Raw genomic sequence first — 10,102 nt, 5'->3', positions numbered from 1 at the left:
TCATATCTACCCCTTAATTTCTCCCACCTCCCTTAAACTCCCCAATACATCTCCTTCCCACCTACATGCACCCTCTCCCTCTCCCCCTCCCTTTCTCCCCCTTCTCTCTCCCCCCACTGAGCCTAATTAAGTACTATCCACAAGGGTGTAGGTGTGGTGCCACCCACTGGATCATAGGCGACATACTAGCAGACATATCTCTAAAGAAAATTGAGTTACCCTTCTCCAGCAGCCATCAACTGCCAACAACTACTCAGCTGTGTGTGTGTGTGTGTGTGTGTGAACTTCCCCTCCACCCATGCTGGAAAGGAATGTTCACTGGCCAAATCTCATGCAGGTAAGCACAATTGTAAGCGCATGGTTACAAGTGCCACGATCATATCATATTCAGAAGAAAGCATAGCATTGCACGGCATTCCTTCCCACCACTGGCCTCTGCATTCTTCTTGCCCCTCTTACACGATATTCCCTGAGCCTTGGGGTAATAATAGATGTCCTGTTTAGGACTAAGTGTCCAATAGTCACTTATTCTTAGCTCTTTGACCACGTACGGCTCTCTGCTCACTGCAAACAGAAGGTTCTCTGTCTGATCTTGGGATCAGCACTAATCTGTGGTTACACACATAAATATTTAGGATGCAGCTTGACAACATGGATATTTAGCAGAACAACAGTACTCAGATGCCCCTAGGGCCTGTGACCTCCCAAGCCACTGGCTTTTGACCAGGTTTACCATATCAAGTATGAATTCCTTCCTGTGAGGCAGGCCCCGAGTCCGATCAGAAAGTATTCAGCTAAACCACAACAGTCATATTGCTATATAATGGCACCAGTGGGCAGGTCTCCACTGAGACCTTCAAGCAAGACCATTGTTTCAGTTTGCTTTCTACTGCTGTGATAAAACACCATGACCAGAACAACTTAGGCAGGAAAGGGTTGATTTGGCTGACATTTACAGGAAATAAATAGTCCATTGTTGAGGGAAGTCAGAAAAGAACTCACAGCAGGGATCAGAAGAAGGAAGGAGCTGATACAGAGGCCATGGAGGGGTGCTGCTTACTGGCCTGCTCCCTACAGCTTGCTCAGACTGCTTGCTTAGAGCACGCAGGATCACCTGGCCAGGCGTGATACCACCACAGTGGTTCATGCCCTCTCATGTCAATCAGTCATCAAGAAACTGTCCTACAGACTCACCTACAAGCAATCTAATGGAAGCATCTGCTCATTTGAGGTGTTTCTTGCTAGATAAGCACTAGCTGTGTGGAGATGACATAAAATTCTAGCCAGTAGCCATTGACATCTTTTCCAAGGGACATTCCTGGTGTGTACAGGTTTACGTAGGTGACAGGTGATATGCCCACAGACGGTGGGTCCTCCCAAGCAATCAGTAATCAAGAATATGCCCCACAGATGTGCCCTCAGTGCAGCCTGGTGGAGGTAATTCTTCAATTGGGGTACCTTCTCCACAGACAACTCCAGTTTGTGCCACATTTCATCTCTTGAATGCAGTAAAAGAAAAGCTCACACAATAATCCAAGCCCTCGAGTATCTTCTTCACCCATGTGGCCTGCTGCTCTGTTGCTGTGTGTCCTGAATATTTCCTTCTATTTTTTTATTTTGCTGGTTTTTCCCCCCTCTCTGCTCTGTTTTACTTCAACTAAATTTTCTTGCTAGTTTTACACATTTGTGTGTTCTTTTATTTCAATTCCTTGACCAAGAATATGAAAGCATTGTACCCTCTAACTTCCGGTACTGATCTGCCTTAGCCTATGTGCCAAGGTGACAGAATCAGGTAGGACTTTAAGCTGGCAACACCACAGCAGGGATCCCGAGAGCAAAGGGAGAAGGTGTAGGGAGAGAAGGGGACTGGAAGGGAAGGAGAGGGAGAGGGGAAAGGAGGGGAGAGGAGAAGAGAAGGGAAATAGCTCACAGGTGGCCTGATTTGGGGTAGAGAGGAAGTTGGGTAGACGGTCTGTGATGAAACCTTCACTGAGTCCTTCTTTCTTCCCCTTTCCTAGGAGATGTATGGTTTGCTAAAGCAGGAGGAATGGACAGGTAGGCATTTTCCACAACGAATTAAGCTACGAACTAGTTATAGTTTATGAGGATCTAAGAGTGAGGAGGAGGGGATACCTCCCAGGGAAATGGGACGGTAAGGGAGGCCTGAGGTACAGTACTCACACCCTTTGCTAATAAGTTTTAGCGGTGGCAGCTATGAGAACTCTTGCATGCTTTCACTGATCTGCTAGAACTTAGGTCTTTCGCTTACAAGAAGGGCTCAGTGCTCCCAAATCCTGAGTCAGTTTGTCTGTAGTGTAGAATAGGAGCTGGGGGTCGAGAGTAATGAGTAGATGTAGTTAAATAAAGGACACACTGTTTCTTGAATATATTTCCTTCCACTGTCTGTACAGGCACTGGGTCTGCAGCAGGTAGAATATCTAACTAGGGGTACCTCAGCTTTGAGGACTCTTGGGCCGGATGCTACGAGAAGCGAAGCTTTACTCTTTTAGCTCTTAAGGATGTCCACATACTCGGAAAACACTATACAGCTGAGAAGATAAGAACCTTATAGCTCGACATCAAGAATCAATCCTAGAGAGCAGCCAGTAGCCTAGGCTGAGGAACGCCGCGCCTGCGCACTGCCGACAATGAAGCCGTGTGCCCTCAGCGAGGAGGCGGGACTTGCCCGGGCATCCGGGTCCCACACCCCGCCCCCGCGGCATGAATGAGAGGCGCGGCACCGCCCCTCCCCCGCCGGGCCCGCCCCTCGCCGGGGCCGCATCTAAGTAGTCGCTACCGCCAGCTCAGCGGCTCGGACTCACGGACGCGGCTCGCTATCAGTTAGCCGCACGAAAGCCGACTCCGGGCGTCGCCATCCGCACGCCCGCTGCCCGCCGCCCGGGTGAGTGAGGGGAGGGCCGGGCCTGAGGGCCGCGCGGCGGAGGCTGAAGCGCAGGCTCCGCAGGTCCGTCTCGGGGATGCTGAGGGCAGCGCGCCGGCCTCGCACCCCCTCCGAGACCGGGGGGCCGCGGGGCAGTCCCCACACACTGGCACAAAGGGCGGCGCGGGCTGTCACCCGGAGGTCACCTCGGGCTGGGCCCGGGCGGGGGAGGCGGGATGGAGGAGCCGCTGCCTCTGCGTCGGTGGCAGGGACCGACGCGCTTCTCGGGGGTGCGTTGTGGCAGTGGATTTCTGGTCCCGAGCCACTCCTTCTTTTGTGGTTGTCTCGTGCCTGGTTGTCACACTGTGCAAGGCACACTGAGACCTCTCTGGTTGGCTTATTTATTAATGAAAGTCATCTGGCGGACTCATCATTTGTGGGTGGGGGGCGTGCGTGCACCCACAGGCCAGAGAATTAATGACCCTGCTTTGTTTCCGGAGACCCAAGGAGTGTGTGTCCTGTGAAATGAGACTGTCAGAGATCGTCTTAAAGGGCAGAAAGAAAAGAGGTGTAAAGATAACTTCATCTTTCCCCTTCATCTCTGGTGTTATTTCAGATAACAGGTTTTTTGGTGTTTCGTTGTTTCTGGTTGCAAAACCAGTGGGTCTGTTCATTGAAAGTGTGAGTCTGCATTCTTATGTCTCTGTATATTTAGAACACTTTGCTTTTAGGATTCATGGTGATATATTTACGTATCGGGGGTACGCCAACATCCTGAACATTGTTTTCTGGGCTTGTTCATTGATAATAGGTCTTTGTGCTTGTATACCTATCTATAGGAATACTCCCAATATATCTAGGGCACTGCTTTCCCCCACTCAGGCAGATTATGTTTCTTGCCTTTCTGCTCTAATAAGAGGTGGTCTAGCAGGTTCTTTCCACCTTCTTGTCTCTCCGGTTGTCGCCCTCCCCGCCTCCGCCCCGCACCCCTTAATGCTTTGGCAAAGGATATTACCTAAATATTACCCTGGTATGCACCCTAGCTTTGATGTGAATTTTCGTGTGTTTGGTTGTGCAGCCTAGCCGAACAGATCATCTTACATGACTTATCAGAAAACACCCCTTTTTTTCCTCCATTGTTTGTCTTCATTCCTTCTCGCCCCGCTCCCGGTTCCCCCCTTCTCTGCCTCCAAAGAGGGTAGGAAGCTGGGTTCCACAGGCTTTAACTTGATAGGATGGCCGTCTGTTGTTCACTTAGCCAGTTAAAAAGAGGTAGTTAAGATAGGCAGGTGTGGCCGCAAATGCCGTCACAGTGCTTCGAGGAAGAGGCAGTAGGGTCTCCATGGTTTCAAGGCCAGTCTGATTTACATAGGAATGTCCAGGCCATAACACAGAATGAGACCTTGTCTCAATAAACAACAAACTTTTCCTTGTTATCTTCTTTTAAGCAAGATTATTTGAATTTTAGAAGTTAGTTATTACTCTAATTGGATAATGATATTTTCTTTTCTTTTTTACCCTTCTAATTTTGTAGAGTGAAAAGGCACATTTCTGAAATAGTTTTGTTATGATCTTTTGATTTAAAATAGTGGTGGTAAAAAAAAATCAAGTTTATATATGAATAATTGAGTGGGTTCAGTTTTCTTTAAGATTCTCTTCAAGATTACTTATTTTTTAGTCACATATATTTTCATTCCTAGTAAAATTTCAGAACAAAATGGCATGTGAACCTCCACAGCATCTGTTTATGTATAGACGCTCTGCCAGAAACATTTGCTTTTAATTTGACGGAAAGTTTCCACTGGTTGGATGACAATTCATTATTCTTCATTACGTGTGAGTACACTGTAGCTGTCTTCAGACACTCCAGAAGAGGGAGTCAGATCTCATTACAGATGGTTGCGAGCCACCATGAGGTTGCTGGGATTTGAACTCAGTACCTTTGGAAGATCAGTTATTGCTCGTCACTGCTGAGCATTCTCTGAGCCATCAACAATACATTATTCTTAATGAAACTCTTGTTTATACATCTTTCTTGATGTGGGTCACAACCCAGTATGGGATAGCATAACTGTGGAGTCACAAACATTAGCAATCAAACGTTTGTGAATGTTCAATGATCAGAAATTAAGAGACCAGACACAAAGTACTTGCTTAGTAGCATGCATAGCATCCTGAGTTTGATCCATTGGACGGAATTAACTAGATTTGGTGGCCCATACCTGTAATCCATCTCCCTTTGGGAGGTTGGCTGTATAGTGAGTTTGAGGGCCAGTCTGGGATACAAGAGACCCTGCTGAAATAATACCAATTCACGATCAAACACGTAGTAGACCTGTGATGTGCTGGCATCACTACTGGTGTGGAAACATGGGACTTCCCTGCAGCCTTGCTTCGGTAGGCCTGATACCTCACATGCTGCCATACTACACTCTGCAGGGGAAGGCTGGCTGCCGGAAGAGCCTCAACTCCATTCTAGGCCATGTCTGTTACAATCACAGTGGTTTTGGTTTTGGTTTTTTTCTGAACATAGAAAGTTTTATGATCTTATAGGAACATTAAAAGCTGGCTGTATGGTGGACATCTTTAATCTCTGCACTCAGGAGGCAGAAGCAAGGTGGACCTCTTTGAGTTCCAGGGCAGCTAGAACTACATAATACAGACCTGTCTCAAGCAAACAAAAGTCATAATGGTTTAACAAAGAAAAAACAAGCTTAATATTTTCCCACTGTCATTCCTCTCAGTATGTAAGTGTAGAATTACTGTATCTGGTGCTGAAGAGGCTGCTCAGAGACCATGAGTACATCTGCTCTGGCAAGTACGTTTACATACCAACACAGGCTGCTGGTCCACGCCTTTAATCCCAGCAAAGGCCAGCCTGGTCAACAGATTGAGTTCCAGGACATACAAGGCTACACAGAGAAACCCTGTCTCAAAAAACTAAGCGAAACCTAAACAACAACAACAAAAAAACTTCAAAGAAAGAGAAAAATATGGATCGTTTTGTTTAAATATTTGTCTTTTTCTTTTTTTTTTGAAACCCATCGTACTCACACCTGCCTTTACCAACCAAGTGGTGGGATTAAAGGCATCCACAACCATACCTAGTTTCAAATTTAAAAAAAAAAATCAAATATTCTGGAAGCAGTGGCAGGCAGATAGATTTCTGTGAGTTCAAGGCCATCCTGGAATATATAGTGAATTTCAGGCCAGCCAGGGTTACATACATACTCTAAAAATAAAAGCTGTTTGAGTTGCTAACTTGAATTTCATCCACTGTAGCGGTCTCCAGATACACAAGAAGAGGGCATCAGACCCCATTAAAGATGGTTGTGAGCTACCATGTGGTTGCTGAGATACGAACTCACAACTTCTGGAAGAGCAGTTGGTGCTCTTAACCGCTGAGCCATCTCTCTAACCCTTGAATTTCATCCAAAAAGAAATGTATTATTTGAATTTTGGCTTGGGATTGGGTTTCCAATAACTTCAGACTGTGTCAGTTGTTTTTCTCATTGATCTGATAGAATACCTGACAAAAACAACTTCAGGGAAAGTCTGTTTGGCTGACCACTTGAGGTAACATGGTAGGGAAGTCCGAGGCCGTCTGTAAGGCTGCTGGCTGCACTGTGTCTAGCTGAGAAGCAGAGAGGGACCTGTGCTGATACTCAGTTTTCTTCCCGCTTGTGGGGATACTGCCATTCACATTCAGGCTTTTAAATTATTTTTCAGAATTAATGTTTTCCTGTCTTAGGTGTTTTGGTTGTTTTCTTTGCAAGTTTGTGCATCAAGTGCTTGTCAGAGCCTCAGATCTTCTGGAACTGATGCAGCAGACAGTTGTCAGCTGCCCTGTGGGTGCTGGGAATCGAACCCCAGTGCTTTTAACTGCTGGGCTGTTTTTTCATCCCAGTCCTTCCTCTTCAGTCCAACCTTTATGGGCAGGGAACACCTTTAAAGACATATCCAGAAAGTGTGTTTTCATGATGATTCTACTTCCTATTAAGTTGAAAGTCAACATGAACCATCACAGATCTTAAACATACTTCTTCCGCTGTACTGTGTAAAGCAGCATGTCAGCACTGATGTTATAAAGTCCAAAGGTCAGTCACCTGAAAAGGATGGCGCTCTCCGCAGTGTCACAGCATATCGGTGTCAATATGCAGATCTGCCTTTGTCTTTAGTTAGTGGTAAAAATCGTGTATATGTACCAGAGTTGTTTTAAAATAAAATTCTTCTAAATTTATTATCAGTAAATGTTTGATTTGATTTTAAACTAGTTTTATGTCTATACTCCTGAGGTCACATAAAACATTTCTCAGGTGAAAGGGGATGCAAATGGAAAAATGGCCCTGCCTTGGATGACTAAGATTTTTTTTTAAAGACCTTAAGTTATAAAGGCTGACTTTTATAATTTGATAAGTTTGGGTTTCACAATGTAGAATAAATTATTTTTTTTCCTGAGATAGGGTTTCTCTGTCTAGCCTTGGCTCCTGGAACTCTCTCTCTAGACCAGGCTGGCCTCCAATTTAGAGATCCCACCTGCTTTGCCTCCTGAGTTCTGGGATTAAAGTTGTGTGCTACTACATCTGGCTGAACTTTAATTTTCTTTTGTTTGTTCTTGTTCTTGTTCTTGTTTTTGTTTTTTGTTGTTTTGTTTTGTTTTGTTTTGTTTTTGACAGGACTTCTCAGTATAGCTTTGACTGTCCTGGAAGTAGCTCTGTAGATCAGGCTAGCCTCTGCTTCCTGAGTGTTGGGACTAAAGGCACTTTTAAGTTTTAGATCTGTCTCTGTCTCTCTTCTCTTTCTCCTCTCTCCCTCTCCCCATCCCCTCTTCTCTCTCTCTCTCTCTCTCTCTCTCTCTCTCTCTCTCTCTCTCTCTCTCTCTCTCTCTTTCTCTCTGACAGAAGCCCCTTCCCTGTCTCTCAGCAGTTCTAGAGGCCTGTCCTTAGGTCTCCTGCTTGTGTCTTTCTCACATCGAAGAGCACCCTCCTCCTCCTTTGTCTTGAGTCCTTCACCACTCACAGTTCCTGAATCTGTGCCCTCTCTCCTGCATCATTAGCTTTACACAGGTCTCTCTATGTCAGAATGTAGGCATGCTCTCTCTTTCATCTTTGCATACAGAATGCCAAACTTAATAAACTTGTTTTCCTACCATCAATCCTTCCAGTGTCCCTGAGAGTTAACCTTCTCAAGTGAAAAGCACACACTTCCCGCATGTCTCCTCAAGTAGTGCCTGCCATCCCTGATTGTGGTTGTTGACTCTAGCCCCAATAGAATGACAGAGACAAGAACCTTATCTGCTCTGAAATTCAAGAGCCTACAGGATATACACAGGATATATGCAGAAGGCACAGCCTGCATTTTTAGCCTAGCCAGGTAGCTCTTGCCTTCTAATTTTTCTAAGAAGAAAATCATTTCACTGTTGTTTTATTCTTTATTTTCTTACACTTAAGAGTTAAAAAGTTAAGCCTGATGTGAGAGTACATGCCTTTAAGCCCAGAACTCAGCTGAATATACAAAACAGCTAGGGCTGTTACATAGAGAAATCTGGTCTCATTAAAAAAAAAAAGTTAAAATGTTATGATAATTATATTGATATTTTCCCCTATGACACACTCCATTTCTCGTATGTTAATACTAGCATTCTTGGATGTGGATTCTGGCATCAGAATGGTTAGAACTGAATTCTGTCTCTCTACTTTTTGACATGTGACATGTCAAAGTTTTAGTTTAGTTTTTTTTTTTTTTTTTTTTTTTTGAGATGAGGGGGTCTCACTATGTAACTTCAAGCTTGAGATTCCCCTACCTCATCCCCTAAGGGCCAGGATGACCAGTGTGTTACACCACACCCAGATTGGGGAGTTTCTTCATTTGTGTGATGAAAAGAGCAGCACACACACACACACACATTCTCTCTGTTTGTTGTCCCATGGCCCAAATGGGATGATGGAAAATACTCATTTTGGTACTTGGAATGGAAGTGAGCTCAGTGAAAAATTGTTATACCCTTCTTTAATTTTTACTTCATTTTAACATAATAGTTTAATACTTGAAAATTACACTTCTTTTTGTGTGGGTGGTATACCTATGCCATGGGACATGTGTGGAGGTCAACAGAAATCTATTCTCTATTATCATGTGGGCCCAAGGGATTGAACTTAGGTCATCAGGCTTGGAGGAAAACACCTTTTCCTTCTGAACCATCTCTTTAATATTTTTGTTTAAAATACTTATATCCTTCTCAGATATATTGTTCATAAATATAACCTTTTTTTTTTCCTTTCTCCCCTTTTCCCAGCAACCCTTCAATTTCTTGCCTGTCTGTTCCCTGGATTGCATCATGTGATAGGTTGATAAAATGATCTACAGTTGACAAATGGGTAGCTTATAGCACTTCGTAGCAGTTTGGCCAGTTGACAAATCATTTTGGTCATTTGATAAGATAGTTTAATTTTGACGGCTGGACTGAGATACCCAGCACCCACATGGCAGTTCCAGAAGATCTGGCACCTCACAGATATACTTGCAGGAAAAACACCAGTGCAAGTGTGGGGCTGGAGAGATGGCTCAGCAGTTAAGAGCACTGACTGCTCTTCCAGAGGTCCTGAGTTCAATTCCCAACACCCACATAGTGGCTCACAACCATCTGTAATGGGATCTGATGCCCTCTTCTGGTATGTCTGAAAACAGCTACAATATACTCATATACATTAAATAAATAAATCTTTTAAAAAAAAAGTTTAATGTTGAGCCAGGTAATGTTTATTTGACTTGCTCCCAGATTCCTTTTTCATGTTACTTCATTGTTACTACTTTTGTATTCCTTCTTTTTTTTTTTTTTTTTTTTTTTTGATTTGTTTTTTCGAGACAGGGTTTCTCTGTGTAGCCCTGGCTGTCCTGGAACTCACTCTGTAGACCAGGCTGGCCTCGAACTCAGAAATCCGCCTGCCTCTGCCTCCCAAGTGCTGGGATTACAGGCGTGCGCCACCACCACCCGGCTGTATTCCTTCTTAAAACAGTTTCCCTGTTGTGTCGCCCTGGCTGGCCTGATCTCCCCTTGTGGCCTCCAGCTTGAAAGATCCTATCTCTGCCACCTGTGTGAAAAGACTATAATAACGTGCTAAAACTTTCAGATGTTCAGTGTATCATCAAGCAAATTTACTTATTTCTTTTAGTTACTTGAGACAGTATATTTAATATAACCCTGGCAGGCATTGAACTTGG

The 10,102-nt window shown here is 44.5% G+C and overlaps 1 protein-coding gene across 1 annotated transcript in view; it reads left to right on the top strand.

The window, feature by feature from the left end:
- The first annotated feature begins 2,752 nt into the window (after positions 1 to 2,752).
- Positions 2,753 to 10,102, top strand: part of Rnf24 (ring finger protein 24) — a 51,934-nt gene continuing 44,584 nt past the window's right edge. The window contains exon 1 of the mRNA XM_052183678.1: positions 2,753 to 2,902. The gene's annotated coding sequence lies outside the window, so the exon portion shown is untranslated. The remainder of the gene's footprint in view (positions 2,903 to 10,102) is intronic.

Source organism: Apodemus sylvaticus, chromosome 5 (assembly GCF_947179515.1).
Source record: "Apodemus sylvaticus chromosome 5, mApoSyl1.1, whole genome shotgun sequence".
NCBI lineage: Eukaryota > Metazoa > Chordata > Mammalia > Rodentia > Muridae > Apodemus > Apodemus sylvaticus.
This window is presented reverse-complemented; position numbering and strand designations above follow the sequence as displayed.